Raw genomic sequence first — 5,923 nt, 5'->3', positions numbered from 1 at the left:
ATCAATGTTTGTATATATAAGAAACTTCTGAAACAAATCTTATAGGCTTCTGCTGGTGTAGATTTGGGCTTTACTTATGTTGCACTTCTATCAGGGACTTATAATGGCATTCGATTTTATGAAATTAGAGTACGAAAACGCGCATATGAATTACCAAAAACGTTTAGGATGATGCGGCAAATTATTTTACGGTTTCAAACAGTTTGGAGGGAATTCCAGTCTGATAGTGTTATATTTTTTGACCAGCTTTCAACCACGTTAAGGCACTTTTACACTGCCCCATTGTTATTTCTAGGTTTTTATTTTAAGTCTAAGAGATTTTGTTTTCCCAACGGCATTGTAGGCGGGAACTAATAAAATGCAAAGCAGCATCTAGTTCTTGTATAACCCCTAGGCCTAAAACAGTCTGCAGATGCACTTCCGAAAGAGACAAGATGTTGCGAGAAATGAACAGATCAATTGCATTGATATGTCATAAACGATGTCAGAGCCAATAGCTAAATAACGGTACACAGCGATGCAGACATGCATCCAAGATTAGGGGTTTTGAAAATTACAATACCGACCCAGAAATTAAAAATTTGAATATGAGCGTTCGCAGCCATGACTTCCCAACTAACTGATATGTTAGCATTTTTATTTTATTTGTGCCTGGACGGGTCACGAATAAAACGCGATGGGTCACTTTGAGACCCGCGGGCCAGTGGTTCGCCACCCCTGCTCTACACTAATAAATATGACATATTCTATATATTCAAATACAATTATAGCTCACTTTAGTTAGAAATTAAAGTGTGGTGTCATACTTTGATGTTATGGGGGTGTAGGGTAATCACAGCGCCTTGTAATAACTTCCATTGTGTCGATACACTACGCTCTTTTATAGCAGCGACACAATGCTTATTACACATCGTATTATGAATAATGCCAACAATGATTCACTAACATAGATTTTATTTTAACTGGGATAATATCTAATTATTATTGGACACGTAGTGGACATAACGATCGTTTCAATATTATGTTGTTGTTGTTCTTGTTGTTCTTTGACACGTTTTTAAAAGTCGCTTTTCTCTTCGAATACTGGACCAATTGCTTTGAAATTTTTATTGGTTAAAGATAAAAATTTTCTTCAGAAGGCTATTACTTTTTTTTTTCGCTATGACGTCATCAAAATTATGTGACTCTACGTGTCCATATATTTGAGCATAGCTCTCTTGTTTTATTATATATAATTGGAATATAGGGATATTTTGTACTAGGTCTCCGCCAACGCCCAAAATAAGAATATTAGTAGTTATCCGTTGGGAATGCAGATTGCGCTGGAAATTCACATTATTTCTCACTCTAAATGAATAATTACTAATTCTCCATGTTTATAAGGGTGTTCTTCCCAATTCTCACATTTTTGCATTAGTGGTGGGGACTGAAAAACAGAGATTCAAATGTAATTCTTGACCGATATTTACATATTAAGAATGTTTTTCAATGGTCGAATTCAGTCGGCCATTGGTGTTGTAGAAGCCATCCATTCGACACGGACTACAAATAGTGAATGAAACAGAAATACCACCAACAGATTTTATTAAATAAGTAGGCTATCCCATTGGACGACTATCCCATGTTATGTATGCCAAGCATATATATTTGTATATTCAGATATATGAAGTGATGTATCATCGCACAAGTTTTGATGTACTGTGTGTTCCCATGCCTCCCTTGCCGTGATACAGCTTTATAAATTATATTTCATTTTATTGTTTGACTCCACAAACATTAAATGAATAAGGTTGGCGTAGGATGTTAACCGATTACGCCCATAATCGGATGTTTGCAGGCGACAATTAAATTCTTCTTGGTTACCCAACGATAGGAGCATGTTTTTTCATCCATCACAGCTTTACAATCCTTATGGCCAGTCGGGCGAGGAATCCTTGAAATATTAATAATTGTCTTAATGAAATTCGACAACTGGCCGAAAATTTTGAATATTATTAAACCAGTGATTGATCCGTGAAAACCCGCTCGCTCTTGATTTTAAAGCTATAGGTCCAGTAAGCAACTATAAGGTCGGTAAGCTACAAGTTTCATGAAGTGAGGGAACCTGTTGTTAGTGAGTTTGATACAAAAAAGAACGTCTTATTTCTTCTTGAAATTTTAAATTCCATACGTAGTTGCCAATTCCAAACTCCCCCTTGGTGCATTTTATTATTGGAAATCGCTCATTAGAAGGAATGGATATTTCAAGTGAAGACAAGTTGATGATGAAATATTGCGGTCGCATGTGCAAAGAATACACGAGCAGTATTTAGGAAACTACTCACGTGGTGCAATAAGCTTGTTTTCCGCCCGGTCCACCTGTTCCATAACACGTGCATTTATTGCAATGTTGTAGCATGAAATTTTGTCCAGGTTGTAATTCTATCCCAGTATATCCTCGGCATCCACTCATCAAGTATGTGGCTGCATCGCAACCATGATAGAGGGAAAACAATGCTAATGCAAAGGGAATGATAACAGTCAACTTCATGAGTATTTATATAGATGTTTGCGACCTGCGTACATCAACAACAACAAATATGAAAAACTTGTTTATGGTTGTTTTTCAATTTCACCATGTAATTAATTTTAAAGGTTTGTTAGAATTTAGACAAATTATTGGAAATCACATCCATCGTTTCTGCTGAAAATTCACCTCTGAGCACTTCAATTTCTCGTTTATTTGCGAGTCATCTGCAATAAATTAACAATTTTTACAGTTCAAAGCAACCGCTGACACCGCGAGACAGTTTATACTCTGAGATCGGAATTTCTAATATCAGCACATAATAAATATATTTATTTATATTGAAATTCCATTTTAATATTATTATTGGATTTGGAACAAAATCGACCCTATTTAAGCGGGTATTGCCGAACATACTATGACACCTCCATTCACTCATACATAGAGGTTATGGCTGTTTTAGACGATGAAATACAGTAACTTCAGCTTGATTACAAATTAGTTATAAATTGCCGAGTACAGTCACCATAGTTCTGTCGCTTTGTGTCGAACTCATCTGTCGGGTTGATGTTCTAAGATTTTCTTCGATAACATCTTATTCAATAGCAAATATATGATGAATATGAAGTTATTTCTGTGGTACCCCCCAACATTCATTATACCATAAATTTAATAAATCAGTGACTGTTACACCCAAACGCGTTTTGTTCCAGATCATGACAAGCTTTGGTGCTCATCCTACATACAAAATATCAGCGCAATACTTTTCATAAATAACTTGACATTGAGGTCGCAAATTATTTTCACATTCTTAACTCTAGTGTTCTGTCGAGGATTCCTCCAGCTATCGCGTTAGCAAAACAATTTATAGCTTTCATTGGAATACTAAATATAGACACGCGTAGCGTTTCTCTGAACGTAACGACTTTACATCAACATGTACTCTTATGAGCAAATATCGTTAAGTTGTTGACATGCAGTAATGGTGTTCAATTTCTTAGAACTTTAATTACCAATTTTTTTTTTTTACAAAAATATAAACTTCCGAAACATTATAATACCGAGCAAATTTATAGCACACACGCGCATACCACCAATCAAATGTTACACTATAGCATAAACAACCCTGTTTACCCCAATTTCAGTTCAAATATATAAAAAAAAAAACTAAATTAGTTATTCCCGCAATAGCAATTAAAAATTTCTCGAAATCCAATTTCATATTTTAATAGCTATTCGGTGCAATCCCATGTAAATATAAATGTCATTTTCAGTAATATTCCAGTAACGTAAATTTGAAACATCCTGATATAGACTAATTATTCACTTATAAAAAACGTTTCAAATCTCATAATTGGAGTCGCACTAGATTTTATCTAATTGTGTGTGCATTGTATTCTGTGTATATTGTCAGAATTGCAATGAAAGATAAGGTGTTTTAAACGTCTATTTACTACACCGAAGGCTATCGACAGATAGACAGTTCGAGTTAACGAACCCAAAACAAAATTATTTGATGATCCGCAAACCAGACCAGTCAACAAACTATTTATGTGTCCGTATATTTAATCATTGCTCTCTTGTGTATGAAGACTGTATTTTACTATTAACTATATAATCTGTTACAGGTTTTGAGTAATACAGTACAGATGAAAAAAAATGGATTCTCAGACATTCTCGCAGATCTGCGATTAAAAGTGTTAAGATCCCTGTCACGTGTACGTGACTGATGGCTTCTCCAGATTGTTCAAATTATTCGGTTCACTAGTTTTTCGTATATTTTTCCTAATCGTTGGATGAACCTGAGACTCGACCCCTTGTAGACAGCAGCGCGCTTTTAGTTTGTGTATCCAGCAATTTCCAGGAACAAAACAGTATACATTTTTTCACGATGTTTCACTCCGAACAAGGTTCTGTACAACCATCCATTAACACGGCGGAAGTTACTATTTTTGGTAGACACATAATCCTTCCGATTTGGAATTGCTTTTACCCATCTTTTATACCCACTTTGTGAGGTGCTGAGAAACAGAAAAGTTGTCAAGCTGAAATTTTTATTGCTGTGGATCTCCTGGATTCGCTTTGCAACCTGAAGAATATGGTGGCACTGCTAAACGTCATAATAGTATAATATTGGAAGACAGAAATTTTGAAGATGGCTCATTCAATATTAAAATATTCAAAACAGATTTTATCTGAAGTCACATCTCAAAAGTCGTGGCGTACTAAATATATAGTCAGTTGCTTACAAAAATGAATCATGTTATGTTTTATCTAATACTTTTTTTTCAACTCGTATTGCAAAACTAATATACAAGAATGTCGTAAATCGTGAGATATAGATATCTTTTTCCACAATGTCATTCGCTTGTACTTTATCCGTGTCTGACGAAACACAAATTGCCTCTGCTGCACCTATTTATGGAACACGAACAAAAGAAACTCTATGTGTGGTTACGGGCCGATGACATATGGAGGCCACCACAGACTGATGCGTGGAAGCTATCAATTTATTACAATTGGTTGGATTTTCACTTGTCAAATTATAAACAAACCCGTTTCTGAAAATGCACTGTAGGTGAACGAATGCGACCAATACTTGCCAGCGAGCTATGAGGATTCTTGCTGCAATTTCAGTTTTGAGTTCACTAATTGTTTGGACGATGTTCTGATACACATTGTCCCTCGAATACACAGATAAAAATGTGAAAGGTTCAATCTAATAAATGAGGCCCCCACTCGATGACACACTTTCCTACTAATCAGCCTTTATTAAAATCACTTTTGCAGTCAATCAATGGCGTGATGTGTGATTTAATATGGGCAGGGAGTCGCTCCATCTTGCTGGAACCACTAATCATCTCAATCAATATCTCGCCATATATTGTAACCTATTCACGGCCTGATTTTCGTCTTCGAGTCAATATTGACCGGGTATGCAATGTTTGAAAATGGCTACTAATGCCGCGCTCTTTACGGAGGTTAACGTTCTCTGCGCGACTTTCTTCGGTGATGTTGTGCCCAGGTAATCAATATTTTTGCTATTGGCACGCTCAGGCAGCAGAAAGTTCGCTTCAGCAGGAAACTGAGTGGGTGATTGACCATTATGCGCAGCGGATACACGTCTGTCTCCAACGCCGAGGAGGTTATTTGGACATATTCTAAAGGGAACATGACTTTTGTGCAAAACGTCCAAAATTACTGAACTCTATTCGAGTATAATCATACAAAAACAGATGTTCAAGCATTGAGCATTGAAAATATATTGAATTTTCTTCATTCCTGTAGATGTAAATAACAAATTTATGGGTTCTGTTTTTTTTTATCACCCTGTACATGTGTTGGCTGTATATGTATATCACAGCCTCACTCGCATTTTGCGACTTGTATTTTGGTCGTGCTCGAGATGAGTCTGCG

At 36.1% G+C, this 5,923-nt stretch overlaps 1 long non-coding RNA gene across 1 annotated transcript; it reads right to left on the bottom strand.

The window, feature by feature from the left end:
• Positions 1–1,734: 1,734 nt before the first annotated feature.
• LOC120326801 (uncharacterized) lies at positions 1,735–3,326 on the bottom strand. Its single transcript, XR_013475160.1, has 2 exons — positions 2,325–3,326; positions 1,735–1,933 (listed from the first exon to the last, which is right to left on the bottom strand). It is a non-coding gene; the product is annotated as an uncharacterized LOC120326801 (long non-coding RNA).
• Between the last annotated feature and the right edge of the window lie 2,597 nt (positions 3,327–5,923).

Source organism: Styela clava, chromosome 4, assembly GCF_964204865.1.
Source record: "Styela clava chromosome 4, kaStyClav1.hap1.2, whole genome shotgun sequence".
Taxonomy (NCBI): domain Eukaryota; kingdom Metazoa; phylum Chordata; class Ascidiacea; order Stolidobranchia; family Styelidae; genus Styela; species Styela clava.
This window is presented reverse-complemented; position numbering and strand designations above follow the sequence as displayed.